Raw genomic sequence first — 18,777 nt, forward strand, 5'->3', positions numbered from 1 at the left:
TAAGATACTCTGCATGAAAAAGAGCTGAGTTCATGCTATTAAATCTAGACCTGTGATAGAGTTGCTGGCCTCAAGTTAAAAGCTGAACTTTAGGCATCTCGGCACTGGTTCCAGAGCACTGCAATGTTTGAGGCATTGAGTGGTTTGTGTACTGTGAACTGCCATCTTAGGGAAACTGGCACACAGTAGCTTAACTAAAGCCCCTTACAGCACTTGTTGGAAATAACAGCACTAAAGTCATTTACACTGCAACTGGCATACTGCGTTATAACAACTTGGGAGAAGCAGCCAGGTTTTCTCATCAAACTTACTCTTGGCAAGTGACTCTGGCGAGCATCAGGACACAAGGCTTTCATTGGGTAATGATTTAGTTTGGCTTAGGAGCTGCTTCTGCTCTTGGTTTGCCTCTTGCTGGCATGTAGTCTGCTTGAACATAAATCTCAGTATATAGGTGATGGGAAGTTAGTCTCTGCAACATGGACAACTAATAAAACTCTTAAAACCCAGTTAGGGCTGGGGAAGATGTGCTTTCTAGGACTCCCATCTATGAAGGGTATAGGCTATTAAACTAGTCTCTTTAGCTTTAGGACACCTAGCTGGCTTGACACTTCAGGCTTGACTAGAAGTCTCTTTTGCAGTGTTTTATGAAGACTGATTGCTATGGGGTGGCCTGAGGTGCTCTGGGAATGGATTGAGACCTACTTCCTTTACAAGACTAAAATTGTCAGTTAATAGCTGCTACTCATGTAGCAAGATGTAAAAGGGTAGGAGGTAAACAAAACTTCACTGTAAGGAATAGACTGAAGATGCTTTTAAAGATCATGGTGCATAAACAGCAGCAGGAAAGCATTACTCCTGAACTGTTTTGCTAAACTGTCTGAGGTGGGTTTTATCAGCATTCTGGGGAGAGCAAGATTGGTGCTTTTAGAGCAGAGAGAGAACCTAGTTTCCTCATCTTGTTTTAAATGAGAGCTCTAATGTTTTTGTAACTGAAATTGAAACCAGTGTTATGCTGACCCTGCATATTTTCTATCCTTTGCTGGCTGGCCTGGACTACTTCTGCATGCAGTATAGTTCATTTATTTTGGAGACTTGAAAACAAGCCATTATCACCCTTTGGTGCCAGATAAATAAATGATCTAACTGGGGGCTGACCCCAGAGCACTCTTTTTATAAAAGCACAACTGTATGTAACACTTACCATCTTCATTCTGTCCATGAATATATGATCAGTCTTCCTGGACCATGTCCAGAAATCAGTGGCTTAACCCAACAAATGGTGACTACATAACTGTTGGATTTCTGTGCCACTTAATTTCCTATTGTCACTTACACACAGCAGTCTTCCAGAATACATTTAATCTGAGTGCTGTTAAACCTACAACTTGCTTATCAATCATATGGGAGTACAAATAGGAGGAACAGGAATCAACTGGTAGAATAGTCTCAGTGCTGGATCTTTCTTCCAGGTAATGAGCTTCAGGGTTGGTGTTTGTTTTTGTTTTGCAGGGTGTGGTGGAGAAGGCATGCATACAGGGCAAGAATACTCCTCCCATTTTACAAAGGGACTATATGAGCAAGTATGCTGGCCTGTGCAGTCTGGCTCTGGGTACTCCCAGAGGAGAGATTTTACAGTCTGAACTATTGCTCCTTAGAGTAGTGTGGCTGGCCAGCCAACTCCCAGGAGTTCAAAAAATAACCCAAAACAAATGCACAGCTTGCTTTAACACTAACACATCTAGTGTGCATGTCCTGTTTTCTGTCTGAAATATATCTGGGGGAATCAGCTTGTGATGTAGGTTTGTTCTTGTCCTTTTTCTTGGCTCTTCTGCTTCTGACTTTGGTGTGGAGAGGGAAAAGGTTTACACTTCTTGGTGCAGGAGTTATCCTGATTGTTTCCAACATCATAGCACTCCTGTGGCTCCATCTGCCATTCACATCAGTTGTCATAGCCTGAAAGTCAAAACATCTAGCTCTTTTCATGGTCTGAAGAGTGATGAGATGGTTATCTGTACCCTTCATGTTCCTACTGTTACTGCTGGCCTTAGAGTTGGAGCTTTTTCTGCTGCTTTGCTTTCATATCACCTATCCAATTTGTTGTCTTCCAGGTATGGTCTGTTCAGAACTCTCAATATGCAGCTGTGCAGCAGTGAGTCGCTCAGTCTCCTGGAGAAATGGCATTGAACCAGATAAGATGTGTCCTCTTCCAAGTGGTCATTCTGGGATAGTTTGTGTGACAATTCAGGATGCCATTTGAAAATAAGTTTTTTGACCCTTTAGTATAGTGGGATCTTTGTATGCATATGAGCTGAGCTGGACATCCAAGTAGAATATATCTACTGTGGCCTTTCAGCTGTGTAGTAGCTCCCAGTTAAGCTGTATGTAGAAGCATTTGGATGCCTATCCAGTGAACCTTGTGCTAGCATCTTCCATTGATACCTGTTCATGTACTGGACTTGATATTAAGTTGTTGGTAATTCTGCTCGTTAGGAACAGTAGGATATACTTGTGGGCAAGTAAGTCAGTGGTGTGATGACTTAAGATAGAGCTTTACTACTTTGTGTTAGGGTATTCTTAGCCTTTTCATGGCTAGAGCTAAGTAATACTGTTTTGTCTATGTAAAAACCTAGTATCTCAGGGATGTTCAGTATAAATCTGACCCTGTACTCCTTAAACAGATTTCTTTGTATTTTCCTACCTCTGCATAAGTTACTTCATGGAAAGGTACACTTGACACAACCCCAGTACTCAACAACTACAAACTACTAAACATACAGTTCATTAGACTACAAACTTTCAGCTTATTCCAGTAGCCCAACACTGTGTGGTATTTCCCTGAGCTGCACTTCGTAGCTTTCTCTTCTTTAACTATGCTCCTAAATGAATGCTCTTTCCAAGAGATTGGCTCCAGTTCTGTGTTAAAGCTGGTTACTGAATAACTGGCTGTAATTAATGCCTAAATTTATCACTGGTACAATAATAGCTACACTGTTCCCTTAACTTCAGCCTCTTTCAGAAGCTTTTGCTCAACAGACTTGCTGTCTTGTGGTAGGTATTTCTAAAGATCTCACTTACAGGATCCTTCAATGAACTTGATGACAAGTTGCCTTCATTGTGGATCATTACAACCTCATTCTGCCTCCTCAGAATGTAGTAATTGATGTGTCCCTGCCACCCTTCACTGATCTCTGAGGTTTTAGGGACTTTCCCACTGACAAAGCAGTAGACTGGGAGGTGGCCCATGGTCAAACATCCCTACTAGAGAAAGCTTTAAGTCCCTACATAGCAATTACTGTATTAAGACTGAATATATACACTATAGTTTACAAAAGAAATTCTTTAAGTAGGGAATAAGATTTCAACAGTACATGCAGAAATTGCTGCAGGACAAATGATTTGGAGATCTTGCCTCTAGGAGGTGGGCTAAGAGCTGCTGCAGTTCTGTGCTTTGAGTATTCCTGGTAAAATTGCTTTGTACTTGGAAAAAAAAAAAGCGTGAACTAGAGACATAATCTAGAAGAGATGTTGGTAATAGTTCCCTAAGCTTTAATACTAAGGGTATATTGTCGAAGGGCAGAGTCTAATGTTAATGTGTTCAAATACTTCAGGTCAGTATTATAACATCACCGTACAATGTACTGTCAATCTTGCATCTGAATTAGTGTGGTGAGGGTGGAAGCAGTGTGTAAATGAAAGCAATACTCTATCTCCAGTAGCAGCATTCAGTTCATTCATATTGCATCTACCTGTAACTTGGAAAATGAGTGGAAGCCTGCAAGTGACAGCTATTAAATGAGAATGTGGTCCTTATTTTTGCTTCAGTGACTGTCCAGCATCCCTTCAAATTCTTACGTGGCGTGGTTATCTTAATGCCATTATAATGCTTCATTTTCTTGCTCAGTAATGGTATTAATTAGTAGGAATTAAGCAATTTTTAATAGCCTGGATAATAGTGGTATCTTTTCAAATAACAGTTAAGAATATGGGCCAATTCTTGGCTTTCACTGAAGAAACTTTGAAAATACTGGGTTAGACTGAGAGCAAACCAGGAAGCCAAGGCTGGAAACTTTTTGACTCTATTGTATCTGATAAAGCAAGCAAGACCCAGAACTTTGCTTCATGAATTTGTTGGCCTCACAGGGCAAACGGTAGCTCTAAGTTCTTAGTGAGCAGCTAAGACTAAAGCTATGTAAGCTTGTTTGGGTTTTTTTTGCATCTGAAAGGGTTTAGGCTTGTAATAGTGCTGTCACACTTGCAGAAAAGAATGAAAATATAGAAGGCTTACATGACTGAATACATCTTCAATTGTTTATATCTGGGCTTGTAGTTTCATGTTAGATCTGCATTATCCAGACCAAGTAGGCTAGGCAAGACTTAAACTCCAGATTGTGCAGGGAAAACCTGAAAGGCTGGGTAGCTTTTCTCCTCAGGTGTGCAGTTTCACTTACAGTGTATGTGGGGAGGATGTATCCAAAGTGACAGACAAGTCTCACTGTTCACAATCTAGTGGGATTTGGAGTATGGCTTTAGTGTGACTGCCAATGCTTCTGAAATCAGCTTAATTGCAGCAAATGGTAGTCACACCTGCTTCTCATGGAAGGAACTGTTTAATAGAAAGCATGTGAGAAGGCCCTGGTTTATTTTCTGCCCAGCAAAGAAATCTGGGATCAGGCCACTTGGGATCCTACCCAGATGACTGGTTATGTTACCCTATGTGTCTCCTGAAGTAAACTGGAGTCTCTTTTGATTGCACTAGTTTCTTCAGTAGGAATTAACATTTTCTACTGAACCTGGGAAACTTGTGTCTATGCTAATTTCAGTCCCATGCTTTGAAGGCTAATAACACTTTATTTGCAGAGTTCTGTTTTCCATGCCAGTGAAAGTTTAAGCCTGGTAGAAGTGTATTGTTACAGGACAAGTATTCTTTCATTGGGGAAAATACAGGATATAGTTACATACTTTATATTCATCCTGTTTCTCCAGACTTCATGATGTTGAGTAGTGAGCAAGGGCATACTAAATCCTTAAAGGACAGTGAGCTGAGAAAGTTGTCCTAGCCAGAACTTTTGGTTATCTGTAGTCAATGCAAACTGCAGTGTGTATAAGTAGGAAGATGTTTGCAGGCAGCATTTGAATTCTTTTCCTGCAGAATTTTTTCCCTAGGAAATTTGTTATCCCCTAAGCTCACTGCAACTTGATTGAGAACCAGAATGCAAGCTAAGGGTAGTAATGTGTCCTGTCATAGCTCTTTTAATGTGGAATTGTAACTTAGAAATTAAAGTCTCATTTGAATTAAAAATAAGTTTAAAACAGAATGGAAGTGACCTTTCAAACTATAGCTGTTTTACTATATAGTGATCTGTACTTTTCCAGACAAGTTCTGCTTCATTCATTTTGCAGAAATATTTTTTTAGAGGAAATATGTTGAACTTAGAAATATGCTACTGGAAGAACAAAAACTTAAAGGTCTTAAAGGATAATAAATGCATTTCACTTAAAGATAACAAGAATGTGGTGCCCCTGTTCTGTCTATTTAATCTTGACTGCTACATAAAGCAACATTAAGATACTTCAAGTCTATTTAGGCTCTTAAAACATAAAACATTTAAGTATGTTATGCTTAACTGCTCATTGCTTTAATCAAATCTTATTCCTTCAAAAAATCTGGCAGGTGATCATTCGAACAGTAAACATGTTAGTTTATTGCATAAGCTGGTACTGTAATTGGAAAAGTAAAATGACTAAGCACAGTGTTTTCAGTAAAGCTGCCAAACTAAAATACAGCCTGGAGGGGCAAGCTACACTTTTCATTAAAATAAGCTTTAACAACCATGAAACTTTCACCCTAATGTTTTCCTTGCTCTAAGATGTTAAATACCTCCATGTGCTGACCAGTAACTTGCATCAACTTTAAGGTGTTTGTTAGTTAAATACTAAATGTACTTTCTGGTTCTTGTAGCTTGTGAACAAGATAGTTTGCTGCTTCAGCTTTCTGTGTTATCACTGAAGGAGTACAACTGCACATGCAGCATCTATAAATGTGTCTTTGTGGAACCTGGTAGCTAGGCAACTGGATGTGTGCTCACCATTGAAGATGCAAGAATTGCAAGGAGCAACCTCAGCTTGTGGAGCCATGTGAAAGTTATCAATGAGTGTGGCAAGGAAGGAGTGAACCTGATTTTTGTCTTATGATGGATAATAACACTTCTGATACTGATACCATGTAGAGACTATGCTATAATCCTGGTTACAACTTGGGCCCATCATTACTTCTCTTGATGGAGATCACTTCATGTTGTCCTTCAACAGTTTTTAAATTTGAAACCTACTGTCAAGCCTTTGTTTAAATAGAATAATCTCATGCCGTTCAGTCTTGTAGTTTTGTCTTTGGGCTCTTGTCCTTTCCATTACTTCCTCCTCCAGCTCTTTCTAGTTGGCTCAGTCTGTTTACACACAGCATGCTTTGCTCACTGAAGTGTTAAGTTTGAATGTTGTGCTTGGTGAGGAATTGTTAGTCCTGTGAGGTGATCATCACTGCTGATGTAACACTAGGACAAAAGTAAGGGTATCTGCTCTCAACAGGATACTGACATGGGTTCTGCTTCTCTGCTATAACCCACAGGCCTTCCTGAAAAATGTGTAATACATTCTCTGCAGGAGCAGTGTTTGAATAAATATTTGGGTTTTTTATGTCAAACTGTCTTTTGCAGTCCTTACAGATCTTTGTTCAGTAAGCTGCAGTGCATGAGTTGATGATATTTCTGGACCAACACTAGAAAGCTCCTGAAACCCTACTCAGAAATACTATTTTGGAGTCAGTTACTCCTTATAGTAAAAGTTGTGGAAGCTGTTGTAATGTTCTAAGTCAATCTGAGTGTCCTACTCACTTCTGTGGTGGTTTCCTCTAAGGTTGCCAGAGCCTTAATATAGGGATGCATGGCACCTACTAATGCTTATTAATAAAAGACCTGTGAAATCCTGCATAACTGCTGATTTTCTTTTTAAAGCCCTTGTGTTTAGGTAGGATTTGTCCTGGAAGACTTCTTGAGTGACCAAATTTAGGCAATTCCAGTTGTCTAGAATATATTCTAAAAGTCTCTAACTGAAACCAGAGAAGGTCTATAAGCCATCCAATATGCCAAAGGGCTTGCAACAGGCTTTTTAGAAATAGTAAGCAAAAGTGACATCACCCCACAGTCTGACCTGGGTAACTCTGCCACTCAAAGCCTCCTTCACTTGATATTTTTGGTTTGTCTGCTCTTAACAGCCATATACTTTAAGCAGGTGTAACAATTTAAATACTTAGGACTAATATGTACATTACTATGTCAAGGTAAAAACTTTTTTTTCTGCTCTTCAGGAACTTGGCCAAATGCACAGTGAAGTTATTTCTTAACCTGAACAATAAGTCTGTTAATCCCAACAACCTTTTGCTTTTAAACACCTTGCAGTGAGGGAACCAGCCCAAATTTGCACAATAATTCAGGGGCAAATGTGCTATCCCTTGTCAATTCCATGTGTGATAAATTTAGTTAGTTTTAATGCTAGAGAAAGGAATCCTCTAAGTGTTAACTATCTTCATGGGAACTGGGTTGGGAGCCAAGCTGCTATCTTGTACCAGAATTAACTGAATACTTTCTCTTATCAGTTTAAAGTAGAGCAGTTATTTAAAGAAATTGTCTGAAGACTTATCCTGGGCTGCATCAAACAAAGCATGATTGGCAGGTCAAGGGAGGTGATTCTTCCCTCTACACTCTTGTGTGATTGCACATGGAGTACTGTCTAGCTCTGGGGCCCCAATGTAAGAGACATGGACCTGTTGGAGCAAGTCCAGAGGAGGTCCACAAAGATGCTTGAGGGCTAGAGCACCTCTCCTAAGATAACAGACTAAGAGGGGGGGGGGGGGGTTGTTCAGCATGGAGAAAAGAGAAGGCTCTGGGGAGACCTTATAGCAGCCTGCCAGTACCTAAAGGGGCCTACAAGAAGCTGCAGAGGGACTTCTTACAAGGGCCTGTAGTGATAGGACAAGGGGGAATGGCTTTAAACTGAAAGAGGGTAGATTTAGGTTAGGTATTAGGAAGAAATTTGTTACTGAGAGAGTGGTGAGGCACAGGCTGCCCAGAGCAGCTGTGGATGCCCCGTACCTGGAAGCGTTCAAGGCCAGGCTGGATGGCGTTTGGAGCAACCTGGTCTAGTGGCAGGTGTCCCTGCCCATGGCAGGGAGTTGGAACTAGATGGTCTTTGAAGGTCCCTTCCAACCCAAACCATTCTTTGATTCAACTATTTTACTTTGACTTGGCAGCTATAGCTCATCCCTTTGTTGTAGGAATTGACAGTCTTCCTGTCATCCCCCTTACCCCCACATGTAAGCCTGTGATTTCCTCTGCACCACAGAAATAAAGCATCCCTTTCAGAAATCTATCTACTCAAAACCACCTAACATTCAACCAGGTGTATGTGAGCTCACATCATACTTTATCTGACCCCTGCATGTGATTAGTGATGCTCCTTGCTTTGGTTGCTGCTGTGGGCAGTTGTCATCTCCTGAAGATAAACATCAAGTCAGTTTTGGAAATGGAGAAATTAGTATATCATAGCAAGTAGAAGCCACCAGGAGTTGATCATGATTGACAGATTAGGGAGCTGGAAATGTAACATCTAGAATATTGTTAAGGTCAGGCTCAGCTTTCCAGAGGAGCAGTGGGAAGCCTATCCATTATACTTTTAAGATCAGAAAGCAATGAAAGCTTAAAGCAAAGAGCTGGATGCCATAGCTTGTGGTATGTGTATTCTCAACAGCTTCTGCTGAATCACAAAAGATTAAAACAGGGCAAAGAGTAGAGGTTAAAAATCTTGTACCAGCATTTCTTCTATGATACAAGCAGAGCAGCAGAGGTGAAGCCAGTCTGAACGTGAGCAGAACAAGATGTGGAACAGTCAGTGGTGCAACCACAAACTTAAAGCAGCATAATAAAGGTATGTGGATGACAGAAGATGAATGGAGAGCTATTTAACTATCTTTGTGAAGCCCACGCTGTTGCTATGTGTTATACTCAAGAATAATTAATAGTTTAGAGAGGGCTTCTGTCAAACTGTTGAGATGCGTAAGCACAGTTTCAGTGCATTAAAGGCAGCTTTCATTGATCAGCTCTCAGTGTGGTCAGTTCTTCCTCTGGTATGTTCTGTGAATAGCCATGCAGCCCCTGAAATAGGAGGTCCCTTATATGTGCATGTTAGACTAATCCGAATTACTACTTTGAGCAAGATGTTGCTGTTCCTGTTTGTCCTTCAAATCAACACTCAACAAGTTGCACTTGCTAGTCTCCAAGCTGTAGTTGGTATACATTTTAAAAAACGTAAGTGTCCTCATCTACATTCACTGGACCAGTTCTGGGGTCCTGAATCTATTGTAGCTCTTATTTACACTGAAAGTGTATTCATATTGACTGTGGCGTCCCTTTTATTTTCGTTCCTTTGAAGATGTCTTATGCTAACTACATGTGTATTTTGGTGTCTCTAAACAAAGTTAGAAACCTAAACCTATTTTGTTAGGTGTTCAGGATGCTATTTCTTTCCCTATCTCCCAACTGAATTTCCCACTTGGCTTGAAACTTCATGATCTATCCAGGGTAACAGCATGAGAAAAACTGTTGTTTGTTCTTTTACTCTAGTGCATGCACTTCTGAGTAGAGGATCTGATGCTTTTCTGAGGATATTAGATGTCTGGTAGAATAACCTGCTAACTTGGCTGTTGCACTTCAGTGTCATGCTATTCTGTGTACTGAAGTTCTGGTGTTTCCCTTGTCCTGATCTTCTCACATGCTGCTTTCAGTGCCTGCAAGTATTAAAGCAGCTCTATCCACCTACAGAAATACCTGTGATACTATCTGACCACAAATTCATTCTGCCTCCAAGAATGATCTCAAAAGGTACTGTAGCTGGTATGCAATTAGCTGTGTATAAAGAAACAACCAACCACTCGATTAGCTTTTTTTCTAAAGTCAGTCATGCTTGTATAGGCTGAGCTTCTTGCTACAGTGTTCTTTATGCCAGCAGCCCTGCATCTAGAAAATTACTCAAGTGCAATCACTTTGAACCTTACATCTAAATTAATGTTGGCTATGATTTGTTGACTTTACCCTTTTTATGCGAAGAAACTCTCCTTCTACTACAAAAAGCCTGCCTAGTCCAGTAGAAAATATTGCAACAACATTTTGTCCTTAGAGACATTGAAAAACTGCTTTAGTTTGTGTAATATCGATTCACTGAGGATGTTTTAGGTAATTTAAGGCTGTATAGCTCATCGTAACTGCCAACAGAAAATGCTTGCAAGATACTAGATGCTTTTCAAAGAGCATTTGCTGGTTTTTTTTTATTTTGATGGGGTAGGGGGATAATAGTTTACAAGACCAACCCAATATTCAAGCTAGTTAAATATAGGTTAGCATCTCTAGTGCCTTCGTGGCCTGCCTGTGGTAGCCCCAGCTGGCTTGTAACAATTATAATGCAGATGACAAAAGTGTTATGCTGATACCTCTTAACCACTCTGCCCCTGGAAAATGTCTCTGTGCGGATTTGAAGGGGCATAAGATCTGTGCTCCAGATATTGTGATAATGCTTATGTTTGTGTGGATGAGATCTGCCCCCATCTCATAGTGTAGCTTTGCCCCTAAAGGATTCCTTAGGTCCTATGTAAAACTTCCCTTGAACGATGTCAGCTGTATATTTTGCAGCAAGCATAGAGGAAAAGTTGATGGACTGACAGAGCATGATCAAATTTTCTGAATGTGACAGTACCAAACCTAGACTGTGAGACGTGTTTACTTTCATTTTCACCTGCCGAAGGTGCCTGTCAGCTGTCAGAACTGCAGTAGTGATTGCGCTGATACAACAGCAGACTATAAAGGTTTCGGCTTTGGTACAGAACTGCTGCAAGTCTCATCCCATAATGGTCCAGATGTATGCTGTTAAAAGTGTCATGGATGCTGGAGCTCATGCGTCCTATAGGAGGAGAATGACTAACAGTCACTTCCAAATTAGGTAAAAATATCAAATTCTGACAAGCCTTTGCTAAGTGTTTCATAGTTCTACAAAATCACAAATCGAGGGTGTCTGTGTCCTCTAAATATTTCCCTGCTAGCCGGTCTTTATGTATAGAGTCCAACTGCCAAGAACTTGTAGCCTCTTATTATTTTAGCCTGTGTGTCAGTAAATATGTTATCCTGCCAGTTCTAACAGGGTTGCAGCTTGGCAAAACACATTACTAAAATAGCATGTGTACATAGTTCAAATTCAAAATATGTCCTGATCAAGCTGCTCTTAAATGTGGCCACCAGCTTTCCACAGGGCTGCTTATAAACCAGCTAAATCACATTACTTGCACTAATTTTTCTAAAATGCATCGTTTGTAAATATACTATGTTGGTCAAAGTATTGTCTGTTTTTTACCTGTATTGCTTTCTTCCAGCAGGTGTAACTCTTAAATGTGTAAGTTTAAGCTACTTTGCTTAAAGTACTGTTTTTGGAAGCTCTTACTGTATTGTTCCTAGATGGTATAGATATGGTCTGAAATCAGTGTTGTGATATAACCCTTCTAAGCAGTGATTTATTCATATTATTAGCCAAACAGTATTTCTCTGATATTAAGATTTATTAATTTTATTGATAATTGGTACTAAGAGGGGATTCTTAATTTTGTTTCTTTATCTTACACCTTACTTAAAAATACAGGCTATGCATCGCTGCTAGGCCAGTTCAAGTATTTAGTTAAATAATTGAGAAAATAAATCAGATGGCTATACTTAATGGCAATGAACATAAACATGTCTGTCATTCTGGTATTTGGGACAGTGTGAAAAACCGGAGCAGGGATCTGCTCAAGTGCTTGAGCTATAATTTTTATGAAGCATGCTGTCTCAATGCTTGTTTGTAATCATTTGTGCTTCAGAAGGGAGGCACTGAAGATGTTTACCCAGGGTGCTGCACCATAAAACTGCTGCCCTAACCTATAGCTGTTTTTTCCATTGCATCACAGGCTTGAGGTCATGTGGCTGAGAAGCAGCTATTTTACTGCACCCTTTGCAGCACAGTTGCATTAGCAGGAGGCAGGCCTCCTTGGATGCCAAGGAGGAAGTAAGTAAGGAAAAAAAAGTTAATCTCTAAGCAGCTTTCAGTATCTCTAAACACATTTCTTTCAATACTATAGTGGTGAGTTCCATTTAACACTTCATCAGGGGATGTTAGAATATTTTACTTGGCCCAAATGGAGGGAAGCTATGTGAAGCTGGGATGGGGAAGAGGTGGAAGGGAAGAGATCTCTCCTTTATGCTGATGAGACAATTGCCAGCAATCATGCTGAATCAGTGTGGGCTCAACTGCAGGTTAGGCTGTAAGCAGTTGCTTATTACTAAACCATCACATTGATGATGTACCAGTTTGATCTGTGACTCCAGTCAAAGAAAGCAAAAAGAGAATATTTAGTGCACGATGATGCAACCAGTTATATATAATTGTTTACAAACCCTTCAGAAATTCTGTGGTGTGAGAAACCCTCTTCTGTGTTGTTCTGGGTTTTCTCTAAGGGAGTAATAATGTGAAGAGTTAATAAAATCCAGCCAAGACCTAATTTCTCCATCTTTGTACAAATTTGTACAATTTGAACAAAATTCAATGGGTGCTTTCAAAAGCTTACTTTAACAGAGTTTTCTGAGATTTGAATGATGGTAATGCATTTAGGGATCTGTAATTGGAGATAATTCCAATGAATTAAACTTTGCAGATGTTAATGATATGCGAGGGGGAGTCCGCATATGAAGATCTATGCTGTGCTCTTTTTTTGTCTTGATCTATTGAATAGCTTCTCTAATTGTCTAATACATATTCTGGCAGTATTTGGGTTTCTTAAGCATTTACAGCCTGAAGAAACCAGCCTGTGAATTTTCAGAGCAGTGAATATAATTAGTTCAAATTCCAGTACGTGAAAATAAAGCGTTGCACTCTTCATCATAGGTACAGTAATATCTGCAAGGAATATCTAACTTTGCATATACAGAACTAAGTAATCAGTCCTGGCTTGACTATTTTTTATGGATGATTATTCATGCAAAACACTAATCTCAACCTGTTATAGAAAGTATTGCTCATTCTGGAGAGTAGCAAAGAGTTTGCAAGTGGCTACACTGGTATACTGCATTTCCCACACTGCAATCAGGAGGACAGCCTTGGTGAAAGAACTTGAAAAAAAATAATAAAAAAGCGCTAGTGGCAATGATGTACTGATTATTCTTGCACCACCAGCCCCACTGGGTTAGACATTGTCCTTCCTTCTGCATGAAGGTAAGATTGTTCCAGTTAATCCACTTGGTAATGTATTAAGATGTTCCCTGATAATAGCCTTAATTTTCTTTTACTGTTGTCATTGAGACAGAGGGAATAAATGAATTTAGTTCTGGTGGGAGATAAGTCTAGAGTTCAACAGGGTTTTAAAACTTGAGGATCTTTTAGTAGGGCATGCCTAAGCTGAGCCATGCTTAGCTTGTGCCAGACTGAAGTTTGTGCCTCTCTGACAAAATTAGTGGATTTTCTTAGTGAAAGTTATTTGCAGCATTGTTAGACCATAAGAGAATATTTGCACGCTGGCCTTGAGTGATGTGCATCCCCATGAGTTATGAGTTCTTTGTGCTTATGTAGTGAGTAGATGGTTATTTTTTGGTATCGAAAGTACTTAGCTGTCAGTGCTTGCTATCTTGCCCTTAACCTTTACCTAATTTTGGGGGTAGAACCTGCTACTTGGAGATCCAGTTGTCATCACTAAGGCATGCCTGTGTCTTTGCTGTAGTGTAACATTGCTTCTTAGTGCCTGTTTTTCCAGTGTTGCTGGTCCCAGCTGTTAGATTTTCCACTAGGTAGGAAGGCTTCTCTGTTGCTATTTCTGTCCATGCCACCTTAATGTTTATTTATTTAATGTATCTGTATTAATAAATATGAGGGTAACGGGGCCATATATGAAGTTTTTTACCTAGCATAAAAGAAAAAATAAGTTTAATCAGATAAGGCTACCTACCCAGTTTAAGAAAATGAAGTATTTCCTACTAAAAGCAGAGCAGCAGTGACTTAACAATGTACTCTGATCTAATATTAGTAACAGCGAGTGCCTTTAGAGAGCAGTGTAATATCCAATGCACTGAATAAAGTCTGTCTCACGTGAAATTCTGGATGCCTTTTCAAAAGATGGCTTCCAAGAATTGTTCCAGTAATTTTGTAAAGACTTACGGTTTCCTACATCTTTTCCCCAGTAATGATCAGGCTGTGGCAATGACATTGACCCCCAAAATATGCAGAATGAGGAAGTAGTGCTGTCTGTTACAAAGATGATCTCCCTGATGTCATGAGGACCTTCATTTCTCTTCCTTGCATCTTAAGCTTTCTATTCCTCCTTGCATGTCTGGGCAGAAAAAAGCCCATAAGGGGAGCTTGTCATGCACAGATTGCCAGCTGCGACTGCATCGCCATGTCTTCCAGCATGAGCCAAAATCTTATTCTTGGTCATTTTCTGAGTAAGCTGGAAGGGGTGGAAAGAGGATCCCAAGAAAGCCAGGGAGGTTCTAATCAAGGCCATGCTTTATGGAAAGAAATAGGCAGGAAACCCTACAGAAGTTTTAATATTGTCAGGGCTGGAGTTGGAAGCCTGTTTATGTCAGGTTTTATTAATTTCTGGAATTTTGTGTGCATACCAAGGAAATGGTGCAAGAAGTCTTCATTAACCCTTTCAAAATGAAGTGGCACACACCCTTACTATTGTTTTAGATTGTTGTTTGGATATTTTTATGGATTTGTTGGGGGAGTTGAGATGTCTTATGTTCAGCCTTAATAGTAGGAGGGGTGCCAGAATAATTTCTTTCAGCTGAGTATATTTTTCAAAAGTTATGCCCTGACTTAAACAACAGCAAGGCAAAGGTTGTAAGATACATCGACTGGATTACAGTGTGTGAAGAGTCCTGAGGGCAGGCGAAAGTTTTCATTGCAAGAAGTGGAAAGAAACGCTGCTTCTCCATTGAGGTGGATTGCTCCATATCGACTTCATTTGCAACATGCTGCAGAATGATTTCCAGCCTCCCAGATCTTGCTTCAGTGGCCTAAATTTTGTGGTAGCCTTAAAAGTAGGTCAGGATGCAAAAGCACTGTGCTGCTTCCAGTGGCTTCCTTATATGTTGTAGTTTTTTAAATCTCAGGTTTCAAGATGAACTTGTTAAAAATCTCTTTTAAGCTTTCTTTCGCTGTCAGTTGTAGGGTTGCTTAGGCATAGTATCCTTGTAGAACAAGCTGGTTTATGCTGTTGTGTTTCAGTGCCTTTGATTACCTGAATGATGAATTAAATGTTAGGACATGTTGAATGTGATTCTTGATTGCACCCAGTTAGCCTTAACCTTTTTCCTTTGGCAGGCTTTTAGTGATTCAAAACAGGTTAGTCCAGTTTAATGTTAAGACTGTTTTAAAATTAGAGGTTGGCTTTTCTCTCAGGATCTGGAGTAATGTTGCTCACATATGGGACTGTTATTAAGTAATATGTTGCACAATTACTTCTTTAATTATTTCTGAACAACTATAGCCTTTCCTGTCAGATAGGGTTAATGAAGTTCTGTTTTTTAGGAAGCAATAGCTAAAAATCTTTCGATGTTTGCATTTAACTATGGGAGAAGTCTTAATGAGAATTTAAACAACTACCTGCTTGTAATTGCTGCCCTTTTGAACCAAAGGCCTCATGACTCACTTAACATCATGATTCTTCTAGAAAGTCACAGGAAATTTTGAGTCTAAACTTTTATGAAGGAACAACTTAATCAGACCACAGAAGGATACAGCCCCTTTGCTGAACTTCAAATAGATTGGTTGACCACATTTGTCCAGCTGGGCAAAAAAGTCCAGGTATGTTACCTAGATGCTTTTCTTACTGCAGTGGCTGAACACTTGTGTCTTGACATGGGCCAAAGAAACTTCCCCTGTGGCCAGTTCTGTTACTATAAACAGCTGCTAATAATTAGGAACAGAGCCACAAAACAACCAGGGAGAAAATAGCTGCCTGTTGGCTAAGCAAGGAGTGTTCTGCCTTGCATCTGGCAAGTACTAGGGGGCAGAATGCATGATAGCTCTCACAGCATGACTGAAGAGCCTTCTTTTTGCCTTCTGAAAAGAAGGCATCTCGAGCTGCGCTGGTGCGTCTGCCTTTTGACCTTGTAGCCGCAGGGATCCACTGACAACTTCTTTGCTCTGTGTGAGCTGTAATTTTACACTGGCTTTAGGTTTTACTACCCAAAGTAATACTTCTAGCTGCCTCTGTTCCTCCCTTCCCCTGTTATGTTGGTATGGATCCATCCAGCCATGCAATCAGATAAAACTAACCTGACTTTATAAAGGATCTTTTTAGCTTCTTGGACATGTTTTTGTCAGCTTAGTTTTCAACCTAGATCAGTTACACTTTCTGGTTCACTACTTAGATACGTGTGTGGCTGCGCAGGAAGGGGTGGGAGTAAGGAACCTGGGGCAAAGAAAAGGAAGAAGAGGGTGCTGCTTTTAGAGGAAGTACTTGTTTATGCCAGCTTAAAGTGATTGAGAAACCTATAGTGTAAGCAGTATAATAAGCTGGTAATGTATTTCGTGTGAGATTCCTGTGCAAGCAGCTGGCTGTAAAACAAAACTACCCTTGCTAGCAAAACAGACTTGTCCTAGCGAAAGTATAGTTTGTTAGAATTTGAAGCTGTGATCAGGTTTATACTACAAGGAGTATCTTATCTGTTTCAGCTGCTACTACCTCTGTAGTGCAAGCTACTGTTCCTATTGTAGATCTGTAGAACAAAATTAATCATGGGGCAGACATCTGTACAAAATCAGTTGGATCAGCATCTTCTGGAATTGATCTTACTTTATTTTGAGAATTGACAAATTTTTGTGAGGGGGTATAACCACACTTGCAGAGGGATGAAGGTCAGCCTTGCCTTTAAAAGCTGCTCTTTCACAGCAACATGCTATTTGTCTGTTGGCATGGTGGAGCACCAGAGGATTTGAACTCAAAACATTAGTAATTATCCTTGGACAAATGCCACTTTACTCTTTAAAAGGCCTAAGTCCAAACAATGTATCGTTTTGCAAGCCAGTCGGATGCTGAAGTAGAACCCAGTGTCCCTTTTGCATTTAATCATGGAAGGAATAATAAGTGATATTTGTCTGCAATGTAAGAGTAGAAGTGTTCAGCCAAACATTTATTTAGTCTGAGGAAAAGCCAGATAAACTCAAATGCCTTTCTTTCCAATACTGATATTAAAGCTATACTTAAATCAGTCTAGCTAACGTTTCAAGAGATGGCCAGACTACTTGAAAACCTTAGCATAAACCAGCTTGGCAGAAAAGTTAAGTATTTGACAAATAAATGGAATGACTGGGCAATAATAGGCTTGCCAGCTTAACATGGTTCACAGGTGAAATAGTATGGTTACAAGTGTGTATGTCTGTGGGATGTACTCATTGAAGAACTGAAGGAGGGTAAGGTGTAAGTCTGGGAGAAAACAAAAATCTTGTCCTATTAGACTGGCAATTTCTGGACACTCAACACTTCTCTTTTCCAGTCAAACATTTGCATATTTAATGAAGCAGAATTACACCTGCCTTGGTTTTTTTGTTTATGGTTTTCTCGATATGTCATGCAGGATGTCATCTGAGGACCTGCTAGTGATCCAGTGACAATTGTGAACCGGAATCATTAAAGCCTACTTCTATAAGAACTGTTTCTGAGTGTTTAAGAATTGTTTGAGTGTTTTTCCCTTATGAAGTTAGTGGTAAACAATGAAAAGGCATTTGTACACAATGATGGCTCAAGGCCCCTCTTCATCCTTTCTTGCAGGGTCAAGAAGGTAGAATTCTTTTAAACTGTAGAATCTTTGTTTGAACTAGAGTATTTCCTACATCATTAGAAAACAATTCCCATGGAGCAAAACTGAATGCAGCTCTTCACCATGATTTGAGGAGGCTTTGATCAATCTGTATACTTGCATGTAAGAGAAAGTAATGATAATGTAAGAGGCAGATCTTGAAGACAAGAGCTGGCTAAATAAGTGATTGGAAGTTAATGCAATGAATTTTAAAGACCCAAATGAGAGAAGGGGGTAGTTTCTGCTTGATCCCTTCCATGTTCCCTCAGATATTAGTAGTGTTTGCACAGAACTGTTTCCATCCTTTTCAGTTTACTCATTCTAGTTTTTCTTAGGCTGTGCTTGTTTTTTCCCTTCAGGACTTAGGATTTTGTAACTAGTGCACACCTACCCTGTTGAAATTGTTTCTTACACCAATAAATGCCTTAAGGATTGCCTAATGGCTTCAGAGGAAGAAAGCCCTCCTTAAAGATTTGAAATTTTCTTGTGGTATCCAGTTGGGCCTACTTAATTGTTTTCTACTTGCCAAGCTGTATTACTGCTTGTAAAAGTGCGTGTGTGATTACCTGAAACTTGCTGTATGTTCCATAGCTTAAAGTCATATGCTTTGGCACTGGTGCAGAAAATCTAGTTGCTTGTTGAACAGTACATTCCTATTCCTTGTTAGCAAGAGATATCTGGAAACATGCATTAAAAATAGTTCAGTCTTAAAAGATTTGGGCAGGATCACTGTTAACCCCATTTATTTTGGTATCGATGGGTGTACTGCCAATCTTTTGACCTCCACATGATGGTATTACAAATGCAAAAACACTGCTTGTCAACCTGTAAGTCTTACACTTACAAAACACTCTGG

General features: G+C 39.8%; 1 protein-coding gene across 7 annotated transcripts in view; it reads left to right on the forward strand.

The window, feature by feature from the left end:
* Nucleotides 1-18,777, forward strand: part of SLC45A4 (solute carrier family 45 member 4) — a 90,300-nt gene that overhangs the window by 26,788 nt on the left and 44,735 nt on the right. Inside the window, exon 2 of one of the 7 annotated variants that reach the window (XM_037378938.1) lies at nt 2,109-2,149. The exons of 5 other annotated variants lie outside the window; for them this stretch is intronic. The gene's annotated coding sequence lies outside the window, so the exon portion shown is untranslated. Of the gene's footprint in view, nt 1-2,108; nt 2,150-12,040; nt 12,133-18,777 lie in introns of those variants that run through there. One more of the 7 variants, XM_037378940.1, reaches the window with a different exon arrangement.

Source organism: Falco rusticolus, chromosome 3, assembly GCF_015220075.1.
Source record: "Falco rusticolus isolate bFalRus1 chromosome 3, bFalRus1.pri, whole genome shotgun sequence".
NCBI lineage: Eukaryota > Metazoa > Chordata > Aves > Falconiformes > Falconidae > Falco > Falco rusticolus.